We start from the raw sequence: 27,386 nt of genomic DNA, 5'->3' as shown, positions 1-27,386 counted from the left end.
AATTAAATTACTAATTTTTATATTTATACCAGCCTTTATCATTTTTAACATTTATAGGGGAGGGAATTTAATAGACCCTAAAGAAAATAAGAAAGGAATAAGAAGGGAGGGGTTGGTAAGGGAAATAAAGTAAGGGTAGGGATTAGGGAGACTGATTAAAAGCAAAATAGTGGTGTAGAAGGAAATAGTAAAAGAAGAAAGGGTAGGACTAGAAGAGGAAACAAAAATGATGGGGAATACACTGTTGGTAATCATAACTCTGAATGTGATGAAAAGAACTCACCCGTTTGAAAACGGAAGCAATTAGCAGAGTGGATTAGAAACCAAAATCCTACCTTAAGTTGTCTACAAGAAACACATAGGAGGTGGGTGGACATACACAGGTTTAAGGTCAATGGCTGGCGCAAAATCTTTTGGGCTTCAACTGAGAAAAATAAGGCAGGAGTGTCGATTGTGATTTCTGACAAAGCCAAAGTAAAAATAGATCTGATTAAGAGACAGGGAAGGTAATTACATCCTGATAAAAGGCAGTATAGACAATGAGGAAATAACAGTACTCAACATGTATGCACCAAATAGTATAGCATCCAAATTCCTAAAGGAGAAACTGGCAGAGCTCAAGAAGGAAATAGATAGTAAAACTATTCTAGTGGGAGATCTAAATATTCCTCTATCAGATCTAGATAAATCAAACTAAAAAATAAGAAAGAGATAAGAAAGGTGAAAGAAAGCTTAGAAAAATTAGATTTAATAGATATATGGAGAAAACTAAATAGGGACAAAAAGGAATACACCTTCTTTTCAGCTGCACATGGTACATTCACAAAGATTGGCCATGTAATAGGGCATAGAAACATTGCAAACAAATGCAAAAGAGCAGAAATAATAAATGTAACCTTTTCAGATCATAATGCAATAAAAAAATAATCAGTAAAGGCACATGGACAGACAAATAAAACAATAATTGGAAATTAAATAATATGATTCTCTAAAACCAGTTAGTTAAAGAAGAAATCATAGAAACAATCAATAATTTCATTGAAGGGAATGACAATGATGAGACATCCTACCAAACTCTGTGGGATGCAGCTAAGGCAGTACTCAGGGGAAAATTTATATCCTTGAGTGCATGTATTAATAAATTAGAGAGGGCAAAGATCAATGAACTGGGCATGCAAATCTAAAAAACTAAAAAGGGAACAAATTAAAAATCCCCAGCTAAACACCAAATTAGAGATTATAAAAATTAAAGGAGAAATCAATAAAATTGAAAGTAAAAGAACTATTGATTTAATAAATAAGACTACAAGCTGGCACTTTGAAAAAACAAACAAAATTGACAAAGTACTGGTCAATCTAATTAAAAAAAGGAAAGAAGAAAATCAAATCATAAGTATCAAAGATGAAAAGGGAGACCTCATCTCTAATGAAGAGGAAATCAATGCAATCATTAAAAACTATTTTGCCTAAATATATGGCAATAAATATAGTTATCTAGGTGATATGGATGAATATTTACAAAAATATAAATTGCCTAGATTAATAACAGAAGAAATAGAATACTTAAATAATCCCATATCAGAAAAAGAAATTGAACAAGCCATCAAAGAACTCCCTAAGAAAAAATCGCCAGGGCCTGATGGATTCACAAGTGAATTCTATCAATCCTTTAAAGAACAACTAATTCCAATACTATAAAAACTATTCGACATAATAAGCAAAGAAGGAGTTCTACCAAACTCCTTTTATGTCACAAATATGGTACTGATCCCAAAGCCAGGTAGATCAAAAACAGAGAAAGAAAACTACATAGATGCAAAAATCTGAAATAGAATACTAGCAAAGAGACTCCACAAGTGATCAAGAGGATCATCCACCATGATCAGGTGGGATTTATACCAGGAATGCAAGGATGGTTCAACATTAGGAAAACCATCCACATAATTGACCATATCAACAATCTAACAAACAAAAATCACATCATTATCTCAATAGATGCTGAAAAAGCCTTTGACAAAATACAACACCCATTCCTATTGAAAACACTGGAAAGTATAGGAATAGAAGGACCTTTCCTAAAAATAATAAACAGGATATACCTAAAACCATCAACAAACATCATATGCAATGGGGATAAATTAGAAGCCTTCCCAATAAGATCAGGAGTGAAACAAAGATGCCCATTATCACCTCTATCATTCAACATAGTACTAGAAACACTAGCAGTAGCAATTAGAGAAGAAAAAGAAATTGAAGGTATCAAAATAGACAATGAGGAGACTAAGCTATCACTCTTTGCAGATGATATGATGGTCTACTTAAAAAATCCTACAGAATCAACTAAGAAGCTTGTAGAAATAATCAACAACTTTAGCAAAGTTGCAGGATAAAAATAAATGCACATAAATCATCAGCATTTCTATATATTTCCAACACATCAGCAAGAGGTAGAAAGAGAAACACCATTTAAAATCACCCTAGATAATATAAAATACTTAGGAATCTATCTACCAAAACAAACACAGGAATTATACAAATACAACTATAAAACACTTTCTGAACAATTAAAACTAGATAGAAATAATTGGAAAAACATTGAGTGCTCATGGGTAGGATGAGATAACATCATAAAAATGACCATTCTATCCAAATTAATTTACTTTTTCAGTGCCATACCTAACAAACTACCAAAAAACTTCTTTACTGAATTAGAAAAAACTAAAACAAAGTTCATTTGGAAGAACAAAAGATCAAGAATATCAAGGGAAATAATGCTTATAAGTCCTATGTAAATAGTTCATAGTATAGAGAGCACCAAGCCTACAATCAAAAAAACTTGGGTTCAAATCTGCCCTCAGACACTTTCTGGCTGTGTGATCCTGGGCAACTCACTTATTCCTGTTTGCCTCGGTTTCTTCATTGGTAAAATGAGCTGAAGGAAGAAATGACAAAGCCCATCCAATATCTTTGCCAAGAAAACCCCAAATGGGTTCGTTAAGAGTCAAGCCCGACCAAACAAATAAACAGCAACAGTGAGAGGATGAGAGGAGTATGCTGAAAATCCTTTTGCCATTCCCAAACTAAGGAGACAATCTTCACCAGACAAAAGTCCTACAAGGAGGATGGTTTGTCAGATAATGGGAAGCCCAAGGTCCTGTCTTTTGTTCATCCCCCTCAGCACTAACCAGTAGCTGAGGCTTCAGGATGTGTCTCACTTCTCATGCCCTACAAAGGTTGGAGTAGGAGCATTGAATACTTAATCTCCCTTTCATTCCCTTCTCCTCCTAATCACTAATTATCCCTAAAATGGGTAGAGTGGGAAAAGTGAGAAGGCAAATTGAGAATTAAGGGTAGCCAAATTGTCTCTCACCTGGCCTCTTTCTAAATTCAAACAGTCCCAGAGCCAGGGCAGGGCTGGTCTCCCCTAAAAGGTAAGGATAGGGTAGGATATGGGGCAAGGGCACAGCATGACTCAGAGACTCAAATCAGGTACAAGTTTGGTAACACCCAGGAAGAAAGGATGAGTTGGAGCTACTTTGGCTGAAACTCACTTGTTAGAGCAGTATTTACCATTGCAAATTCCACCCATCTTCATCTAGTGAAGGCACCACTTTACTGAAAACTTGTTGTGCCCCTTTGGGGAAGGGAGACTTATAATAAGAAGCAGAGTCCAAACTACTTCATCTGGGGTGCCCAGTGTCTACAAGACATAGAACACCCACTTAGTTTGAGAGGCTTTAGGGACTTTATGGAGAAACACCTCAGCAAATATACAACCTAGGTTCTATATGTCTATAGTTGTAGTATTTATAGCCCAAGTGGATTTCTGGCACTTAGTGCCACGGGGTTACCACTTCATGAATGCAGGTATGAACAGGTACTCCAAAGTCAGCCAGAGGAGCCTTCAGTATTGCTAAGGAGGTTTGAGGACTAAATGAGGAGCAAAGGGCAGGCCTGTGTGTGCAGATATATCCATGAACTTCTTAGGATCCTATGTAGAAATTTAAAAACTGGGTAAAGTTTTTTTTTTCCTTTTTCTGTGTGGATAATATCCAACACCTTGACAGTGCTGGGGTGATTAAGTTCCTTGAGAAAAGAAATCTCTAATGGCAGTTCTCAGGATGTCCTCTGCCTCACTTGAAGAGGATAGGGGAGCAGAGATGAGAATTTAGCAAGAATGCCATTCCCCCTGAAAGGACCTGATAATTCCACACACCAGAGATGCCAGTATTCCCTAAACACCCAATACACACACACACACCAGATAAATGTTTATTACTTGATTGATGACATATAGCTTCTTTTCTTTTTTTTTCTTATGAGTGTAACAATCATTAATAAACAGATATATGAAAATACAAGGAACAGGGGAAGAAGATTTATATGAGAAACCATGGACTTCTGTTATGCAGTTTTAAAAATAAATTAATAATAAATTATAATTTGTACAATAAAGTACAAAATTGCTTTATTTCTTTCTCCTACATTTTTTTCTTTCCATGTATTTGTCAAAACTGTTTGACGTTCTATTTCTGTCTCTTTCTACCTGCTAACCCATCTGTTCTCCCCTTGCCCCACCTCCTGAATTAAAGCCCTTTCTCATAACAAATACAGGTATTCCTTCTACATGGCAACTTTCCTCATCATAGTTTCAATATATCACAGGTCGACTTAAGAAATTAAATGTGAATTTGGGTGGAGCTTTGCAAAAGCCATAGAAGACACATGAAGGCCAGTAGCTGATAGAAAAAAAATTAAAAACTATTTAGCCTATGATGAAATACTTAACCCGAATTTTATAATAAGGTCACGCAAAAATCCCGCAATTCAAACTTCTTCTCTTGTACAGAGGGATTTTCAAAAATTTTTTGTGTGGATTGTGAGGGAGTCACACTCCTAATTCCCTGAGATGTGGAAGATTCCCTATATGTATGAACAAACAAAACAAATGAATACTCAAGTCTTGTCTGAGAATGAATATCTAATTCTATATCTCTAGTATATAACATATCTGCCAAATGATAGGAGGCATGTTTTGTCATCAGTTTTTTGAGGTCATGACTGGCTACTGCTTGAGCCAGAGTTATGAGGTCTTTCAAAGTTATTTCCCTTTCCATTACCATTGAGTTCATTAAGTAAATTGTTCTGTGTGTTGTACCCAAATTTTAATACCTAACCAGGTTCCTGGCCGAAGGAAGAATCACACTGACAATGCAATATGCAAGAAGAGGCTCATTCTTTACTAGCAATAATAGCTAGGGTCGCTAGGCAGAGAGAAGTGCCTGAACAACCCCTTGGAATTCTCAGCCAAGAGTTTATATAGAAATGTTTGGGGAGGGGGGTTGGTACATACATAATTATCAAGGTAGTGTCAGGGACAGGTGGTCAGGAAGCATCTGGGGAGGGGGGGTTTCAGGGACAGGGGTCTGGAAGCATTTGGCAAACATACATACATTAAATAGGCAAATATTGTTAAGCAGGCAAACATAGACTAACATTCCTCAAGAAGGTTAATATTCATCAGATAAGATAGCTTCAGTTTTAGGTTTATGATAGGGGGAGATAAGGAAGACAGTGCTGGGAAACCTTGGGGGTTGGGGGTAGCTTGCCCAGGCCAGAAATAGTTCAGTAGACTGCCAGACTGATTTTTAAATCCAACATTCCCTTCTTTTTCTTTTGATCCTGAGGAATCATCCTCAGGTGGTCCTTTAAAGATTGGTGACAGCACAAAGGGTGGGGGTTGTCAGGGAATGCTGATGCAGGACCATAAGCTAAACGGTGTTAATTCATTCCTTTACAAAAGCTGCAAGGTGGTTAAGAATAAGGGGAAGGGCACATAGTGGAAGCAAAGGGATTTTCCGGCCTATAGTTTGCCTGAAAAAAATTTTTCACTATGGGGGTACAATGTTCTATGCTGTCTCTGGGGTACAACGTCCCACAAAGTCCCATGCCGTCTCCCCTCTCCTCCTCCAAATGTCTAAGGGAAGAGGGTCGATGGTTTCCATCTTCTGTAGCTTCTTCAAGCTGAGAAGGGGCGTAGAATCTCTGAGAGGGGGGAACAGGAGGAGGAGCTGTGGGCACAGGGTCTTCAGAGGCACCTCTGCAGCGAATGCCAGGGTCCTGAAGGCTTGGAGATCAGAGACTGTTTCCCCAGACTGACAGACAGGTCACAAGGAGGAGCATCCATCCCTAAGGCAGAAGTATAGAACCTAGGACTAGGGCAAAAACTAGAACACCAGATACAAAGAAAGAAAATTAGCACAATAGAAACTGATACTAAACATTAACATTTGGGTATCTTAGCCAACAGATTTTATCCCCAGAAATTATCCTCTGACAGGAATTAAACCTTTTAGGAAATCTGATCCCTAAGTTGTTTGCAGAGTTGGCATGTGATGTTTCTGTTAAAAAAAATATCCTTTCGTAAGGCCCACATTAATATGGCATCTATAACTACTTGAATAGCAACACTTTACAGATAAATTTCTTTATCCCAGATCCTGGAGGAAATCCAGAAAGCCCTGGGTTATTTCTAGGGTCAAGATCCAAACTTCAGCTGTGGTAAATTAAGGCTTCAAGCTACAAGTCATCTATCACTAAACTTCACTCACTTCTCAAAGTGTGTTCCCTAACAATTTGATAATTTTCAATTATTAACCTAATAGGTTTTTTGGGGAGATGGAAACATTAATTTGCAATTTGCATTAAGTGCTGATTATGGGAACTTGCTCCAAAAAGGGAAGGCAGATAGGAAAGCATTTCCTCACATCCCAAGGGACACATAGTGAGGGGCTCCATGTGTAGGCCAAAGCTGTCACTGGCTCATGCCATCCTTGTGTCACTCAAGCATTAGTAGCCTAGATGGTCAGAAGAGGTCCAGTCCAAGTTGAGCCCTAGAATTGCCTCTCTAACCATCACAGAATATTCTCTGTCTTTTGCACTATATCACTATTGGATCCCAGAAGCCTTTTCCTTCCTTAAAAGACAAGTCTTTCCCATTACAGCTCAGAGAAATTCTGCTAAGCAGCAGTCTGAAAACAATTTCCATACCCTCAAACAAGCCTTTCACCTCCCTACCAGGCTGATCACTCAGTTATTCTTACATATTTTGGCAATAATTAACATATCACACTTTAGTCACAAAACCTGAATTAAGGAACAGGAGTACTGGATTGAGTAACTCCACTGTAAATATAAATCAGGGCTGTATCGTCTCCTGTACCTGGGCCATCTGAAAGACTAAGACAAGCCATAAGGAATCTCTTCAGTGTAACTTTCAAGAGAAATTCCAGAACTATTTATGATTTTCCCATCACCATATACACTAACTTTAGAAATTATCCCTAGGTCAGGGATCCAATTAAAAGAGTAGAACATCTATCTATTCTCTTTCACCTCCCTATCTGTTCTCTTTCATTTCTCCTTCTCTCTCCTTCTTCCTCTCTCTTTTTCCCTCAAACCCTCTGCTTAAAAAGCAGAACACAACTTCCATTTACCCATCACGAATCTGCATACTCAGGACATCCAAGTCTCTCTTTCTTCTGTATTCAAACACAACACACTTTACCTCTTCACTTTCTCTGACTCTCTATTACCATCACAAAAACAAACACCATTTGGTATCCCTTCAAATGCTAATCAATAACTCCCAAGAATTGAGACACTGTAACTTTAGCATAGTGCTCATTATAAGATTCAGTTCATAGTACAAATTGGTAAACTGAGGTATCCACTGAGTATTGAACAAACCCCATGGTACAGTCAGGTTTACAATGAGCTTTTGCTTATATTCAAACAACACTTAAAGCACATGTTTTAGCAACAATTTACATAAAAGTCATACTTAAAAGAATATCATAAAGCATGTAGTATTACAGGGTCTATTTCCAATTACAAGATTTGAAACCTTTTAAGCACTATAAACCTTAAAGCAAGCCTTTTGATCAGCAGGCTGCTTATCTATTTTCAAGACCAGGAAGTGAAATGTAATAATGAAGTTAGTTAATTTTAATACACTGAGATGAAAAACCATTTATAATAACTTTAAACCTAAAAAAATATTTTTGATCAATTTAAACAGATACACCTTTGGCCACACCTTGATAGCCTAAGCCCAGAGGATCTCAGACAGACCCCCCACTCACTAAATGCCTGAGTGCAAGGAGTCATGTCCACGTCTTTGAAAAGGATACTTCTAAGCTAAACTTGGAGTCCTCTCATCCTGAGGGCCTCCTTCCCGAACCCAGGGGTTCACCATTTGCACCCCTATAACAACTGTACTATAAAAAAGAACCTGTTTTACAAGATATCTATGACTTTTCTATCAGCTTTTACTTGCTTGAACATCTCTTTAAAACTCTGAAGTATACAATTAAAATATACTCATCTTTAAACTCTTTAAGATCTTATTTATGTACTGTGTTGCTATATCAGTTCCTAAGTATCAAAGTGGAACAATTAAAAGTATTTCTCTCTTTTCCTTCCTGTTTGCAAGGCAGAGTTTATGAGCAATTTACCCTAAGGCTGCCTGGCTTGATTTAGGTTTTTATGACTTAACAACCTTTTCTCTTATCTCTCTTTACCAAGTGAGATCACCTACAATTTAAAATTTAGCATGTACCAAAATCTTCATAATAAATTATTTTCAACAAACTTTAGTTTGAACTCCACAACTTCCAAATAACTTTAAGTCCTTTAGCAATCTTTCAGTATGTAAACAACTGAATTTCAAAGCCATTTACTTTTATTCCTTTCAGACCTCTGTTTAAACAGAATAGAACCTCTAGTTCAGTTTCCTTTTACCTTAGGCATTGCTTACATAACCGATTAAATTCCATCAATATTATTCTGATTTACCATTTTTTCTAGAATTCACACCTATTATTTCTTTATCAATTACTCTTATTTCCTCTGGCTTCTCTTCCTTTACCATTATTGCAAAAAGAGGAAAGGTACTATATTTAATTGTATGTAATCCTATTAGCTTCTTGGGCTGGTCAAATTTTCTCTTGTTAATTTCATACAGTTTGCATATCATATATTCTTAACCTATTGAAAACTTAATTCTCTTTATAGTCCAAATGCATACATATTTTGTATTCATTCATCATTGCTTTCTAGCAATTTGAGTCTAAATGCATGTTAATCTCTAGATCACAAATTCCTTCTTATACATTGCACACATTTTTACCAAATTTTCAGTACCTGTATTATTAAAATCCATGCACAGATTAACCACTTTAAAAGCTTCTTGTGTATCATATGATCACATGTTGCTAGTTCTGACAGCACATACATTAAAAGAACATCTCATTTTAAAATCCCAAGTTTAAATTCTAGATTAAGTTCTCAATAATAACATTACAACTATTTCTGAATGACTTTTACATCTACGAAGTAGCCAATACAATTTTTGACCTTATAGAATAAACATTTCCTCTCTGTGTCAGACTGGCTATTAACCACATTTAGACAATTCTCAATTCACTGAAACTAAGGCTTAACAAACTTCTAACCATGAGTTTTTGTGCTCAATAAAATCTGGTTAATATTTCACATTTGACTGACAGTTACCACAATAAATAAAATTACAGTGTACCATATCAACATCATTAGCAATCCTCAACCCTTAAAATCAGATCTTAAGTGAAAATGCTTCCAATTGTGGAGTAAAATCTCCCTTTTCTGCTCTGAATTCTTCTCTTTTTCACTCCTTTGGGGGCCCATCCAAAGGAAGAAAGAGGAAAAATCATTGAACAGATATTTTCTTTTGTCCTCTGCTAAGGATTTTTGACTGTGGGAAGTTGAATCTTTCAACTCCCCCTCTTTTTTTTTCTTTTTTTTTTGTAATATCCAATTTAAGAATACATAGAGATGAGACTGTGACAAAGACAACAATAAACAAAAACATACAACCTTATGACAAGCATGCTTTAAAAGGAAAAAAAAATCAGTTCTTTAGGATCCATGGTTAAAAAGAAAACACTTGTTGTGAGAAAGCTCATTAAAATAGTTGCAGCACACTGCCCCTTCAACTGAGGGTACTCATACAGCGATCAGCCATCTGATTGGCTGAGCTGACTTCCTTGTCCCCTAACTCTCCCTGTGCTTTACACTCTGATTGACCAAACCTGTCTCTCTTTTTGGCTGTGATTTCTAACAAAATGCTTCTTGTAGCACCTAAACAAACTGCTATCCTTTTCCAGTGGGGGTTAGAAGTGAGCTGTTCATTAGGCTGGCTGTGTTTCTTAAGGAAAGAACTTTGAACTTTCAAATCCTCTCTTATTCAGATGTTAAATCTGCCCCCAGGTCTGAGAGGTTTATTTGGAATCCTCTCCCTATTCAAATATTGTCTGCTGCTGGAGTAGCCCAGTTCCTCCAGTCTGAACAATAAGTCTGTAGCCCCAGCAGCACAGTTTCTCCAGTCTGGGAGGTGAGAAATGTAGATGGGGGAAGGGGAATTGCAGAATGTTTGCAGTTTTCCCCTCTGAATTCGCCTTGAAGCTGGGGAAACCAGCAAGCACCAGGTTGACTCTCCCTGGCTCATGATAAGGACTGAAATAACACCAAAGACACAGACCTAGCCAGGACACACAAAAGACGAACTAAGGACGGTTTAAACCTGACAGATTCCTGACTGGCCAAGACAACACAAGACAAAGGTGCGCACACTCACACTCACTTGCCTGGGGGAGCCCAGACAGATCCCAAACAATTAATGTGGGGATCCTGCCTCAGTCCTCTCTCTCCTCCCCACCTCCAGTGTGTCCACTGGCCTTCCTCAGGGGACTCGAACCCCTGACTTGGGGCCTCAATCCCCAAGAAAATCCGGCTGGACTCGAACCAACTGGATGGACTCCAAAGACAGAACTCGAACCTTTTGCTTTGGGGTCCTGTGAGGCCGCGAATCTCATCAGTTCCCATAGTAATTCCAAGGGAATAGGGAGATCAATTGGTCTACGTGGCCTGCCAATCACACACAGCACTTGCTCTCAGGGGTTCCGACCTTTGTCCGCATGGATCAAAAGGAACTGCGTACTTTCCCCAGTCCATACTCAGAAACAGGTAGAAGAGGTGCTCGTGGCTGGTAAGCTTGGCATAGGTTCCTCTGTATCAATCCCGGAGCGGCGGGGCAAGCCGAACCACTTAGCTGTATGCTTACCAGGGCATCACCTTCCCCATCAGTTCAATCACACATCCACACACATGCAGAAGGGGGCCTGGGGTAGGCTCCCTCCTCATACAATGCAAACACACAATCACACAACCACATGCACAGGCCACTCAACCCCAGATCTCCTCACCCTCTTGGCTCTTCTGGCAGTGGGTCCTTTCCTGACCATGAGAGACGAGCCCCCATATGTTGTACCCAAATTTTAATACCTAACCCAGGTTCATGGCCCAAGGAAGAATCACACTGACAATGCAATATGCAAGAAGAGGCTCATTCTTTACTAGCAATAATAGCTAGGGTCGCTAGGCAGAGAGGAGTGCCTGAACAACCCCTTGGAATTCTCAGCCAAGAGTTTATATAGAAATGTTTGGGGAAGGGGGTTGGTACATACATAATTATCAAGGTAGTGTCAGGGACAGGTGGTCAGGAAGCATCTGGGGAGGGGGGGTTTCAGGGACAGGGGTCTGGAAGCATTTGGCAAAAATACATTAAATAGGCAAATATTGTTAAGCAGGCAAACATAGACAAACATTCCTCAAGAAGGTTAATATTCATCAGATAAGATAGCTTCAGTTTTAGGTTTATGATAGGAGGAGATAAGGAAGACTGTGCTGGGAAACCTTGGGGGTTGGGGGTAGCTTGCCCAGGCCAGAAATAATTCAGTGGACTGCCAGACTGATTTTTAAATCCAACATGTGATATTTCCTCATTTTACTCTGCATCAGTTCATACAAGTCTCTAAATGTTTCTCTTTAATATGCCATTCATCTTTTCTTAGGGTTAAGAAAATCCCATTATATTCATTTACTACAATTTATTCATCCATTCCTCAATTGATGGAAAACTATTTTGTCTTCATAATGAAAAGGGCTACTATAGTCTTGCACAAATGTACTCTTTTCTTGTCCTTGTTCTCTTTGAGGTAGGGATCTCATAGTAGCATACTTTGGTGACTTTTTGGACATTGGCCTAAGTTATTTTTCAGAATGGTTGAAGAACCAATTCATAGTTCTACTAACAATGCATTAGCGTACTTGTCATTCTCCATAATGTCTTCCTGCAGAAATAGTAAACTAATCAATAATATGGTCTTCCACAATCCAGGAAACTTTGGAGATCCTAGGGCTAGTCTGTGTAAATGGAATTAGCTGACCCTCTTTCATTTGTGTAGACTTAGCCACCAGGAATAATGTCACCCCACCCAACTTAGAATTAAGTGAGGAGAGGGAGGTCTGTTATCTACACATGATAATAAGTAACAAATCAGAAACAAGGGACTGCCCAAGGGGCAGTCCAAAACTGTAGGAATCCAGGTATACATTAATTATGATATTATTTTAAGAGTGCTCAAAAACTGACTCTTGTATGGCTAATTGATTTCTGAAATCTTGAGTTAAATTGAACCTCAACCTTACCAAATTCCTAGCCCTTCCCTAAGGCTACACTGGAAAGACTGGTCAGCTATCTCAGTCTCCTTACTTTACCTACAATGATCAATTAACATATGAATCAAACATTGTAGATGTCTTAGGCCATATCAGCTCCTCATCCAGGTGTTAGCTCTACCTATTGTTTTAGGTTCTGGCAGTTTGTATCTCTTGATGATTACCTCATAAAGTTAATGTATCAAACCACTTGGCTCTCCATTTCCTCATATACTGTTGTAACCTCAATAAAAGTAGCTATATGACAGTTGAGGATGAAGCTCTGAACTATCTAAGCTCCTGACCATCAGAGCTCTGAACCATGAAGCTCTTGGCCACCAGAGCTTACTCTCTGTCTGTCAACCTTATGCCAAAACTTTCTTTGTCTGTGTGTCTTTATTCTCACCTTATGTTCTCTTTCCATTAGTCCTTAACCTGTAACCCATTTTTCACTCAGTCCTTGGTTCCCCTTTCTGAGCGCCCTACCCACTAGGAATCTTCCTGGAGCTGCTGGATGGCTTCAAATACAGTATCAGGGCTGCCATTTGTCCACTTGAAATTGCAGGTGGATTCAGGAAGTGACAAAAGATGCTATCTTTTAAATATGATGGTAGTTTCCTGTGGAGAGTTGGCGCTTTGAACTTGGTGTTGAAGGATCTCTGGTGAGACCTCAGAGGGCTTCCCTCTGAATTGTCACGTGGGTAAGTTAGGCTGACTTCCTTTCTCCTCCCTTGGCGTTTCTAGAGGCTCTAGCCTTAAGGATGCCTCTCTTGCCTCTTTATTTGTAAAAGGCCTTGTGGCTAGAAGCCTTGTTTAATTAACCTCTGTGCCCCTCTGCTGGGGCCTCTAAATTCTTACCTGGTTTGGCCCTCTGGTCAGGGCCAGAGTTTCTCTCTCTCAATTTCTCTACCTTCAACCTTCCTAATTGTAAATAAACCACCATAAAGTCATCCTGACTTGGGTCTATTTTATTTTGAAATCGAGTTAATCGATTTCTGGCGACCATACCTTAAGAACAATTATAATAACAACTATAATGTTACCCTATGTCCTCATTAATGCTAATAAGAAAACCTCTGAAGTGGTTGCATTATTTGAATTCACACTGCACATTTCCCTTGGACTGTATACAGCCCTTAAAATCTACAAAGTGATATACATATATTATTTCATTTGAACATTGCAATAACCCTGGGAAGTAGGTACTATAGATGTTATTATTCCCATTTTGCAGATAAGGAAATAGAGACAGGGTGTGATATAATGTCAAAAGTCAGAGGAAAGCCTTCCATTCTTTCCATAATACCACCTCCATCTGATAATTATAACTAATATTTATATAGAGCTTACTTTAAGCCAGATACTGTGCTAAGACAATTATGATCTTGTTTGATGTTCACAACAACTTGGGGAAGTGGGTGCTATTATTATTCCTGTTTTATAGATGAAGAAACTGAAACTGATGAAGTTGAAGTGATTTCCCATGGTCACCCAATTAGTAAATGTCTGAATCTGAATTTGAACTCAGATCTTCCTGACTCAAGGCCCACCATGCTCCATCACTCTACCATCTAGAAGTGTGGAAGTCCTTTAAAACAGAACAAAGCCATTTATAATTTATACATGTAAATTATATATTATATTTATTTTATGTATAAATTATGTATTATATTTATTTACATATATATTTATAATAGGTCTGAAATTGTGGAACCTAGAAAGAGTCAGAATTAAAAATCCTGACCCCTGTATGACATTATGGTGAAACAGGCTTGTCCACAGGAATTCCAAACTTGCAGACCTCTGGTCTCCAGAGCTTAACCTTATCTACCTTGCAGACCTTCCCCTTATCTGCAGGAACTCATCCCTGCAGACATTCCCCTTATCTGCAGGATTTCCCAACCTAAAGACATCCCCCTATCCTGCCCCCTGCTGCCTAAAGACATCCCTATATCCCGCCCCCTTGCTGCCTAGAGACATCCCCTTATCCTGCCCCCTGCTGCTTACCACTCTATAAAAACCCAGCTCAGGCACAGTTCATGGTCTTTGGTTCTAAAATGCTGTGAAGAGGCTGGGATGAAGGATGAACTCCATTTCAGTTTGCCAAGAACCAGTCTTGTATAGGTCTCTTGAATTCAGGAGATAAACATCATGAACCTAGCCTGACAAACTTTCTGGAAATCAAGTTTTCATTCTCTTAGAAGTGAGATTCTTACTCAGTACATCTCCAGCTTGTTATATGGTCTTTGAGAAAAGCAGAACCTGCACCCTATTTTGGTCTACTCCTAAGTATAATTCATAAATGACTTTCTTTCTCCCCATTGCCTAATTCTAGAGCCTGGCACAACCTTTTGCTGATCTCATGGTCTGTTTTACAAATGTTTTTTTCCTTTACTTTCAACCTAGTAGTGCGTGAGGACAAGACTTTCCTTGTAGCCTACAAAGCTAGGCTTGTCTTACTGAAAAAGAGGGCAAAAATGACCATAGAGCTCTTGGATTCCTTGCTCCCTTCCACATGCACTGACCAAAAAGGCTTTGATGTCCTGTGTAGTAGTGAGATAATTATCTATCCAACACCCCCATAGGAAGATATGTTGTTTCACAAATTTGAGGAACAATCAAGCTGTTCACTCATTTCTATCACTCTATTTCCCAAGATTTCAGTGGACAAAGGAGGCTATTGTCTGAATTTATTGCCAGTTGAAACCAGCTTAATCCACTTTCTATTCTTTTTAGGGTAGCTTTCATTGGCACACATCTCTCCATATATATTTTTTTCCTTGTGTAACATCCATGATCTTAAGTGAGGTCAAAGCCGCCTCACAGAATTCCATAGTGCCCCCCAGAACTCCAGGAGAGGAGGCAGTTGAGGCAGTTAGAAACCTGAGTATATAAAAGGCCAGGTCACCCTACTTGCAAGGACACTTTGATCACACTCCTTGTGGGTTCAAGGAATAGGAGGAAGAGTTAGATTACTCTTCGGTTAGCTCATCTCTGACCTCAAGGGCTGAGTGTTACTTTACTGGTTTACTACTGGAAGAATATCTCAATTGCGGCATCTTAACTAATCTCTATATAGATCTTCAAGCAAGATTACCTTTCCATCTTTAACCTAGTTACATTAGATTAGGAGAAAGATTACTTAGTGAGTGGGATAGAAGTTAAGTTGTCCAAAACACATTCCTCTTTTGTAATAAGTTCATTGAAGATTTTAGATAGCTTACCTTCCTTTCATTCCTAAAACCATTTCCCCTCACCCTGTTTTCCTGAAAATAATAAACCCCTTTGCTTGTTAAACTATTGGGCCTGTGTAAAGTTATACTAGAATATACTTACCATCCATATACTTTACCAAAGAAAAGGTCCAGTCATATAAGCACTGGTGCAGTTTTTTTCCTTGAGAGCAAGCCATCTGTATTTGAAGACAACCTAGAACCTATTCTATCCTAGGGTTTAGGGAATAGTTTAAGCAGTGAGAGTTGTTAACCTCAGTGGGATTATTCCCTGTCAATTTACCAACTTGAACCTGAATTTACCAAGCTTGTATGGTTTCCATTGCTTGAACTAAAAGGAATTCAGTTAAACAGTTATTGCCTTCTGGTCCAACTGCTCCCAGGTTGGGGGAAGAGGAAGAATTCTACTCACTCCTACCCCTCCCTCCATTCCTTCCTTCCTCTCTCTCTATTCCTTCTATCCTCTCTCCATCTTTCCCTCCTTTCTTCCATCCTTTCTTCTTTCATTCCTTCCTTTCTTCATGCTATGAGGTAAAATAACATTACAGAAGTCAGTTCTATGAAACTATATTATAAATTAGTGATTAGCTAAAGAATTCTACTTGAGACTTCCCTAACCTCATGGTGGGCATAAAAAATAAAATGAATGTATAAAAGAATAACTTTAAAAATATTATGGTTTTTATAAGTTTATTAGTAGTCTCTAGAAAATAAAGTCAAGTGTCATGCTAGCTAAGGCTGCTTAAAAAGCATACTCTTCCCTGCTGCCACCATGCTAAATAGGAAGCAAAGAGGAAGTGAAATGCCAGCCCCTCAGTTTTATCCCTCTGTCTATGTCATTGTGTAACGACAGGAAGCCAGTGAGCTCATGGAAAATGTAATTCAAGGACCCCAATATTTCCAATAACACATTTCCCCCTGAGAGCCAAGGGAGACTGATATCCTCGAAGGCTCTTGTAAACATAACCACCTTTTAAATTACAAAAAGTTGGGGATAAAAAAGGACTAGATTTTTGTGTAAAAGGGAAGTGTCATTCCTTGGTCTGATTTGCCTTCAATCTCAGAGATAAGGGGAGACAGGATGATAGTCAACCTTCGGTACTTGACTAGGATGTGGCTCAGATAAAGCTGGCTTTTAACATATGTCAGAACAGCCGTGATCTTGAACCCCAAACACTAGGTCCAAGTTCTTTAGTATGGGAGTAGAAATTCATTAGTCTTACCTGGATTGGTTTGTCTTTTTTGACCGTTGTAACGATTAAAAATGATAAAGGCTGATATTACTAGAGAAATTCATATTTTAATTAAAGCCATGTTGATAGAAATAATCGACCATGTGCCTGTAAAAAATTCAAATTGCTGCCTCTGCCATTTTCTTTCATACCTTCCCTACTTCTCTCTGTCCCCCAGGAGCCCGCTCAGGTAGCAAAAGAGGGCATCTCAAGGCTGCCCTTCGAATTTAAGCTGCCCTATACATTGGTTCCCGTTGTCTCACATTTAACCAGAAACTCATTGGATCATGGGGAATATAGTCTCAAAGTTCCCCACCTGTCCACAGGAAGTTTGTAAGATACTTTTAAATGGCACCTCCCTGAATTCCAAACACACACCGTGTGCTCCTAGGCACTGTGCAGATTTTCATCAATCTCATTGGGATTGGTTGATCTCCTTGACCTTGTGCTTCTTCGCACTGTGTAGTGACTCTTTTGATTCCTTCTCCTGGAATCAAACACAATGATTAATCACAGTCCCATAACATTTATCAACAAATGGCAGGTTACCATAGTCTAAAGCTTTGGGGGTATGCATTACTATTATAGCAAATATATATTTTAAACTTATATTACTGCAAAATCAAAAAAGATTAATATTGATAATGTGTTCAAGTACAAAAATGAGAGAAAAAAGAAGCTCAAAAATTGTATTGCACATACAAGGGAAAAGAATAATAAAAAAATGTTTTAAAAATCAAAAATATATAGCTTAAAATTAGCAAAAGGTTTCACACTCAAAAATGAGATTCATTTCCTTTTAAGCTTTGCCATGAACTATTGTGAATGCAAATTATTTTTATAAAATAATAGATTTGTAAAACAGTAATACAGGAGATAATGCACATTCGAAAAAGTTCCAAAATTCTCCAAAATTACAATAACACATTTAATGACAATAGCAAACAAACCCACTATCATACAGGATTCACATGATTTCTATATCGCCACTTGTTGTGTGATATTTAAAAAATGTATACTTGTCACAAATTCTACATGTATGGCAAATTTTTCAACCTTGGCTGAGATATCATCCAAAATGTGGCAGAGCCTAGAAAAAACACAAAACTGCTGAAAAACTTTCTGGGTCTAAAATATCACCAAGAAGTCTAGATACTTCTGATGGAAAAATACAATAAGCTGAAGAGTACATATATATAAAATCCTTCATAGGGAAAATCCTTTACACCTCCCAGATGAGATTATAACCCACTACAGGGTAGACTAAGCCTCTTGGGCATCTCACTCCCTCTGGTATGGACTATAACAGTTTACAGACCTGTCTTCAAAATGTCCCACCCATTTCACGTGAAGCAGAGGAATAAATAGTGAAAATTACTTCAGATTTCTCATCCATTACATTTTTATAAATGTGGAAGTGGGGAAATAAAATAAAACAGTGTCATAACACATCTCTTCAACTACCAGTGGACCCTCATTTCTAAAAATTGCTTGTGAAGATTCCTTAAATACCTGGAGATATTTAGCTCATTAAATTCTCCAAAGGTTGTATACAATTATCAAAATAAAATAAAAAACTGTTGAGACAACATGTGATGTCATGAAAGGGTTTGTGTAAGTTGAATGCATTTTTACAATGACATTTGCTCTAGTACAAGCATGAGGAGGTACAAATAATATCATGTAACAGAATTTATCTAATAGCCCAAAACACAGTAGCTTAAAATGATTCAATGTAACAGGAAGATATTGATCAGATTAATATATGAACTTAAAACAACAAAATTAAATCATAAAGCAAACAATTAGCAAAGCACAATAAGATATAGAGACTTTCAAAAAACAATGGAGTCTGAAAAGCCTTAAAATACACCCTCACTCTTTAAAGTTCCTTCTCTATCCACTTAAATTCCTCTTGTTGGAGCTCTCGATTTTGTCATAGTGAGGGAGAACTCTGCACTGAGCATAGTGTGGATGACTCCTGAATGGGATGAGGTATAGAGACCAAACAGGCCATGCTTTCAATTTTATTTCCTGTTTGGAAGAGTAAACTTTTTTTCCCTTCTCCTTTGGGGTAAAACGCTAGGGCCCGCGTGCTATCTCAGTCCCCTCCCCCACAGCCACAGCATGGAAGCCTAACTGGGGTAGAGAATTGGTGCCGGCAGGAACAGGAGCTTTACTTCCAGGGAGAGGTGGGCGAGGGCAGGCAGCAAAGGCTGGGCAGGCAGCAAGCCTGGATCGGCAGCCAGGGGGATCAGGAACAGCAGGCAGGTTGGAGTTATCTGCAGCAGTCTGTATCAATAGCAGCAAGAATCTGCAAGAAAAGTTGCTTTTCTTTTTTTGGCCAAGAGCTCCTGGAAAAACTATTCAAAGGAAAGTAGCCAGGTGGCCAGGGAAAACAGGAAAAAAGATTAAAAAACAAAAACGGCAGAAGTAGGCCAGAAGCTTTGGAGAGAGGGTGAAAAGCCATGGCAGGAGAAATGTGGCTTTGCAAAATTTATCTCACCTAGGCTATCTGAAAAATTGAGAATTTTTTTTTTTGAGAATTCTTTTGCTAGGTGGTTGCCATTAATGTAAAAAATAAAATTAACATATAATGATAACTTTAAAAATATTATGGTTTTTATAAGGTTTATTAGTAGCCACTAGAAAATAAAGCCACGTGCCATGCTAGCTTAAGCAGTTCAAAAGCTCCATTGTTCCCAGCTCTCACCATGGTGGATAGAAAGCAAAGAGGAAGTGAAATGACAGCCCCTCAGTTTTATCCCTCTGTCTACATCATTGTGTAATGATAGAAAGCCAGTGGGCTCATGGGAAATGTAGTTCAAAGACCCGAATATTTCCAATAACACATAAGATATGCTTAAGTCTCTTAGCCTTCCTGGGCCTTCATTTTCCCATTTGTAACTTACCTGGTCTCTAGGCAATGGGGATCAAGGTAATCACTGTAATATTTATTTATTTATTTATTTATTTTTAATTTTAAACCCTTAACTTCTGTGTATTAACTTACAGGTGGAAGAGTGGTAAGGGTAGGCAATGGGGGTCAAGTGACTTGCCCAGGGTCACACAGTGTAATATTTGTTTTTAGTAAAGCTTCTTTTGCAATCAAGGAAAAAAATTAGTAAACTACATTTTTTGATAGAAAATAAACTAGTGGTAAGTTTTTTTTTTAAATCCTAATTTAAGTTTGAAGTTCCTTTCATAGGAGAAGAAATGTCGAATGTTATACAGCATCATCATTAATCAATGGGCAGGATTAAGACAGACTGTGGCCAGAATCAATTTGGGGCCAGAGTCAGACTTCAATCTGGAAGGGAGTGAGGGTTAGGGCTCAGTCTGGGATCAAATTAGAGAATGAGAGAAAAGGCTGAATTGCTTAGATTTTCCCCATAGAGGAAGGCAGCCAAAAATGTGTAGAGGTAATCTGAGGAAAGATTTCCTCACAAATTATCCTTTAAGAGTCATTGAAGAGGGTGGTTAGATGGTTCACTATATAAGGAGCCAGGCCTGGAGTCAGGAGATTCTGGGTTCAAATTTGACCTCAGACGTCCTACTTGTGTGACCCTGGACAAGTCATTTAACCTCACTTGCCTAGCCCTTACCACTCTTCTGCCTGGGAACTGATACTTAATTAATTCTAAGGCAGAGGTAAGGACTCATTTAAAAAAGTAATTGAATTTGGACAAGTGTTAGAGGGGAAAAGAGCTCTGTATTTGAAACCAAATGATGGCAGCTCAAATCAAATATTGTTTACTGCCTGTGTGACTGCTGGCAAATTATTTCACATTTCTGGGTCTTTATTTCCACATCTGTAAAATGAGGGGGTTGGATTAAGTCAGAGGTGTCAAACAGACCAAAGTGCAAATTTCCCAAACTAAATTGAAATGTAACTAGGAAAAATTTAACCAAATAATTAAAAATACAATAAAACATAGATAACATTACATTTAAAACTAAGTCACTATGCAGCCCACAGGTATCCTATGCATGGTTTAGTGGGCTCCATTTATACTTGATTTTGATGCTCCTGGACAAGCTAAGATTCTTTCCAATTCTAAGTCAACCTATAATCAATAGTTAATGTCTGTTGAATGCTGAGGCATGACATCCAACACCTATTCACTGTCCTTAAATCTAGAGTTGAAATGGAATGCAGGTGCAATCTAGTTCATCAGGTTTATTTTGCAATGAGGAAACTGAGGCTTGGAGAAAGCAGGATAGTCCCCCTTTTCCTTGGTCCCTATCACTGTCCTAGATCTTTACTTCTTCTCTACCTCCCTCCAGGTGTTCAGTGTCTCACAGCTTTCATGCTAACTCTACTCCACAATAACCTTTTGTTGTATAGTATGGCAAGACTTCCCTTGCAGGCTTCTGGCCCCAAACCTTTTCATACCCCATTCCTTGCATCAGAAATAATTTCTATCTATCTTTTATCCCAGTAGGTAACTGTGTCATATCTAGTTAGCAGGTGTTTCTGTGATAATAAGTGCTAACCAGTTAGCAATCATACCCCTTCATATTCTTATCTTAACATGGAAATCTTATGGTAATAATGTCTTAACCCAAATTGTTTTATGGGCATTTCAAAAAAATAATTTTTGTTGCTAACTTTTGGGTTTTTTTTTTTTGCATGCTGTTCAATTGAGTCCAACCCCTTCTGACCCCATTTGGAGTTTTCTTGGCAAAGATACTAGAGTAGTTTGCCATTTCCTTTCATTTCCTTCTTTAGCTCATTTTACAGATGAGTAAACTGAGGACAAACAAAATTTATGCAGGGTCACATAACTAATAAGTATCTGAGGATAGATTTGAACTCACAAAGATGAGTTTTCCTGATTCCAGGCCCAGCATTCCTTCCACTATACCACCTAGCATCTTCCTGTAATCCCTCTTCTTATCCCCTCCTTATACAACCATATGATATAATCTAATAAAAATCTAATGTATATTTTAGGCCTGCAAGAGGGATATAATGGATAATGGACTGCATATGGAGTTAGAGACCTTGGTTTGAATATCTGCTTTGCTATTTACTAGCTGTAGGACCCTGGCCAAGTTGTTTATCTCTGGGCCTATTTCTTTATCTGTAAAATTAGGGGGATGGACTAGATCAGTCATTCCCAAGGTGGGCACCATTGCCCCCTGGTGGGTGCTACAGTGATCCAGGGGAGCGGTGATGGCCACAGGTGCATTTGGGGGCGGTAAATAACTGTAAGGGGGCGGCGATAGTATGTGACTGGGGGCACTAAGTAATATTTTTTCTGGAAAGGGGTGATAGGCCAAAAAAGTTTGGGAACCACTGAACTAGATGATCTCTCAGGTCCAATTAATACTAGATCCTATGAGCTTATAGTTTATAGCAGTGGTATCAAATTTAAATAGAAACCAGGGCCATTAATCTGTACATAAGGTTCTTTGCTGCCTGCATTATTCACTTCGTTTTAAACTGTAATAACATCCTTGGTTTATTATATTTTTATTTATTTCGTAGAATATTACTCAATTACATTTTAATCTGATTTGGTAACACTTTGGAGTATTGTGGGCTGCAAGTGCTGAAGGCTGTGTATTAGACACCTCTGGATTACAATTGATTAAGAAATGGATATCATAATATTCTTTGAAGCTATTCTATAGGGCTATATTGGGAAAAAGTTTTATAATTAGGTCTTTCTCATAGTTAAATCCCCATGGAAGGAAACCCTTATATTTAATTCTGTGTTTAAGGAAGACAAGTTACACTCATGTTTCTATACTTCACATTAGAATAAATTAGTGATGGTGAATTTGATACTCTGGGGAAAATGTGACCCACCATCTCTCAAATCTGTTTCTTTTGCACAGACTAACCTTTGTGCCTGGAATACACTCCCTCCTCACTTTTGTCTCATAGGATCCCTCTCTTCCTATAAGACACAGCTCAAGTAATGCTTTCTGCAATAAACTTTTCTTTCTTCTCCCAGCCAGTAATGCTCTTCTCAAAATCTACTGCATGGAGCTGCTTTATATTTATCTCTGTTCCTATTTATTCTGTATATTTGTATATACATCTTTGTTGTTTTCCCCTGTTGGGATGTAAGTTCCTCGAGAAAAAGGATTGTTTCATTTTTATACTTCTACCTAGCACAGCACCTGGCACATTGCTCATATTTAATAAAATTCACTGATTGATAGAGTAAAAAGACGGACCTGTAGTCAATGGTTCTGCATTTACTTTCTGTTCTGGAAACATCTTGGAATACTCCTGTTGGGAATGGGGAACATATGGGGAAAGGAGACCTAAAAACATGCAGGTGCTGGGTATGTAGCCTCAAAAGGTCCCTGCCCTACTGTGGCTACTCTTGGGGTGGGGAGCTCATCTACCTGGAATTGGGATGTCCAGCACAATTTAAAGGAGACAGACTCATGGAAATTGCTGGTATATTGACTTGGGGAGACCAGCCAGGACTCCATTGGTTGCAGAGTGTGTAATCATAAATGAAGCAGGATCTTAGGGAAGTTTATAGGTAAGCTAAATAGTAAGCTATTTAACTTTTCACAGCAATGGGCAGACTTCTGGTCTTGAAAAGCCAAATACAAAGCACAATTTGTGAATGTTGACATTCTGGATTGTCCAGAGTTATAAAAATGTGTATACCAGAATCTAAAAGAATCAACTAAAAACAGAATTAAATAATTAAAAACTTTAGCAAAATTGTAGGACATAAAATAAAACCACATAAATCATCAGCATTTCTATATATTACAATGAAGTTCAATAGCAAGAGATAGAGAAATTCCATTTAAAATAATTCTAGACAATATAAAATACTAGGGAATCTACTTGCTAAGACAAACACAGGAATTAAAGAAACACAATTACAAAACACTTCGCACAAATAAAATCAGATCTAAACAATTAGAAAAATATTAATTCCTCATGGGTAGGCCAAGCTAATATAATAAAAGTGACAATTCTACCTAAATTAATTTACTTATTCAGTGCCATACCAATCAAGCTACCCAAAATTATTTTATTGAACTAGAAAAAATAATAACAAAATGCATCTGGAAGAACAAATGGTCAAGAATATCAAGGAAACTAATGAAAAAAATGTGAAGGAACGTAGCCTAGCTATATCAGATCTCAAACTGTACTATAAAACAATATCATCAAAACAGTTTGGTCCTGGCTAAGAAATAGAATGGTAGATCAATGTAATAGATTAGATATACAATATACAGGGGTAAATGACCTGAGCAACCTAGTATTTGATAAATCCAAAGACTCCAGCTTTTGGAATAAGAACTCACATCTAACAAAAACTGCTGAAAAATTGGAAGGTAAGGGTAGAAACTAGGTATAGGCCAATATCTCGCACTCTTTATTGAAATAAGGTTAAAATGGGTATATGATTTAGATATAAAGTGTGATAACATAAGTAAATTAGGAGAACATAGAAAATAGTTTACCTGCCAGGTGTATGGAAAAAAGGGAAACATTTATGACCAAATAAGAATGTTACAGAAATCAATCATAACCAATACAAGAATCAGTTTTTTGAGCACTCTTAAAATAATATCAAGATTAATGTATACCTGGATTGCTACATATCCCCCTTTTTTATTAAAAGAAAAAAAATGATGATTAGAATGAGTAATTTAAAAGAAAACTTTTAAAAATTCCAAGAGAAAAAGAAAAAAGTCAAAAGGGAAAAGGAAAATCTCAAAAAAAGGGTCAAAATAGTAACTGTAGGAATAAGATTAAAGAGTTTTAAAAAATGTAAAATGAAATCTAATAATAGTACTGAAAAATAAAAATAAAAATTTAAATCAGAAAATGTGTTGTTAAGAGGCCCAATTAATCTGAAACATAAGTTCCACAAGCCTGTGGGGCACATAGTATATAGCATTTTACCCATTGGCAGTTAAGGCTGTAGTAAATTGTCAAGCTTCTAAAGTGAAAGAAGGGACCAGTTTGAGGCGAAAGGGAAGTTTTATTCCCCTGTGTGATTTAATGTTGGATTTTAGGGGTGGTGGAGCCAAGATGCCAGCCACATTGAGATATTAGTTGGAATCTTGGTATAAGGCTGAACTGCATTTGAGGGTGTCAAAACACCGTGTCCTTTTACCTACAACTGGGACCTTAGCAACCGATATCCATCCATCTCATATGGATTTTAGGTCTCTTTTAGATCTTAGGCTTTCTGGCAAATTGTAAAGGCTCTGTCGTGGTTCCTTCTTCTGAAATCAGACACAATAATTCATATTAGTCCCATGATATTTACCAAATGCTTACAGATTCCCATGTCCTTAAGCTTTGGGGTAAACATATAGGGCCAATATATGAAATTGAGCTTAATCTACAAAATTAAAGTCTCAGTACTGATTTCAATGTACACCAGTACTAAAAATCTAGGGAAAAAATAAAAGGAAAAAAAAAAGGAAAGAAAAGAAAAAGATAAAAAGTCAAATCATATGTAGTGAATACAAAAACAAAATTAATTTTTTTTAAACTCATGGCTCACATTCCATGTGGAAATGTTTTAGCCAATTAAGGTTTCTCATTCAAAATGAGATCAATTTCCTTATCTTAATTAGATCAAGCTTCACAGTGTGTGTACAAAGATTTTTCACCAGGTAAAAGCTTTTCAACAAACAATAGTACCACAATTAATGCATATACAAAAAGTGCAAATATTCTCAAATTATAACATACTATCTGGTTACTGAACCATTACATCCCACTTTCAATTAAAAGGTAGATTTTTTTATTAAATGTAATTTCAATCCAAATTGGATTTTATACAAGCCTAATTCTAGCAAAGACACATTTTTTCCCCAAAATACAGAATAAACATGTTAAGAGAATTAGCACATATATACCTTTTGGACAACAGAAACAATTTCTTTTGCAAGTGAACAGTATCCAATGTACTATTATGACATTTCCAATTACAAAATTTTTTTTAGATCAAATTTGAGTAACATGGAACAATTCCAACAAAAATAATTGCAAGATATACATTGTATAATACATTTAAATTTTTTGGGTACATGGAAAGAGTTGATCTTCAATAAATACCCATGTACTTTTAGAATAAAATGTCTGTAAGAAAGTTAATAAGTCTTTTGTAGGTAAACTGTCTCTTAGTAAAAAGTTCATGAGGAATAAACAGAGTGTCATTAAGCCCATTGGCTCTAAGAGATACCGAGTAAGATGGTGGAGAGACAGAGTCAGCAGGAAAAAATGAAACTGGAGTGGTTAGCTTAAGTGGAGGATCAGTAAGCCTAAGTGTAGAAGCAGCTAGCAAAATCGGAGAATCAGCCTTTGAAGGCTGGAGCTCAGGAGATGGCTCTAGAGGAAGGTCAAGCTGAGAGTCAGCTTGATTCTGTGAAGGAAAATAAGTCATCAGAAGGATGGGTGGAGCAAGAAAAGAAGCATTCAGGTTAAAAGTAAAGTCTAAGAGTGAGGCAAGTTGGGGCAATGAATCCTGAATGGTTAGCCAAATTGATGATGTGAATTTAAGTCCCTTTTCTTGTGCTTTTCTTAAAGTCTGTCCAATTTGGTCCCACTGTTGTACATTGAGTACTCCTACTTCTGGAAACTCAGGATAACATTGCAAAATTACCTTAATCAATGCCTGAAGTTTAGCTCCTGGTACTCTGTATCCTTGCCTATGCACTAAAGATTTTAGCGATCCTATGTAACCATTGTGAGAAGACAGTTTCTGACCCGTTTTCTAGTGGTCAGCAACTCAACCCAATGGCTAGTTGAGGTCTGTTGACCGTCCTGGGTCCTATACTGCAATCTTCCTCTCTGGTGCCAATCCACGTCCGGCGCCAAATGAAGCCGTTCAGCAGTTCCATGAAGATTCCTAGTGGGTAGGACACTCAGAAAGGGGAACCAGGAACTGAGAAAAAGTGGGTTACGGGTTAAGGACTAAGGGAAAGAGAACATATGGCAAGAATAAAGACACTCAGACATAGAAAGTTCTGGCATAAGGTAGTCAGACAGCAAGTAAGCTCTGGTGGACAAGAGCTTCCATGGTTCAGAGCTTCACTGGGATGAAGCTCTGATGGTAAAGAGCTTAGATGGTTCAGAGCTTGACTCTTAGCTGACATATTGCTATTTTTATTGGGGTTGCTACAATATAGGGGGAAGGGAAGAGCCAAGTGGTCTGATACATTAACATTATGAGGCAATCATCAGGAGATACAAATTGCTAGATTCTAAGACAATACCCATATCCAGAGTTCATATGGCCTAAGGCATCTGTGTTTGTTTGATAAATATGATAATTTATTGTTTTAAGTAAAATAAGGAGACTGAGATAACTGA

General features: G+C 37.7%; 1 pseudogene; it reads right to left on the bottom strand.

Annotated features, from left to right (window-relative positions):
- Positions 1 to 3,472: 3,472 nt before the first annotated feature.
- Positions 3,473 to 22,201, bottom strand: LOC123241434 (annotated as a pseudogene).
- Positions 22,202 to 27,386: the final 5,185 nt, after the last annotated feature.

The sequence above is a fragment of the Gracilinanus agilis genome, chromosome 3 (assembly GCF_016433145.1).
Source record: "Gracilinanus agilis isolate LMUSP501 chromosome 3, AgileGrace, whole genome shotgun sequence".
Lineage (NCBI taxonomy): Eukaryota > Metazoa > Chordata > Mammalia > Didelphimorphia > Didelphidae > Gracilinanus > Gracilinanus agilis.
This window is presented reverse-complemented; position numbering and strand designations above follow the sequence as displayed.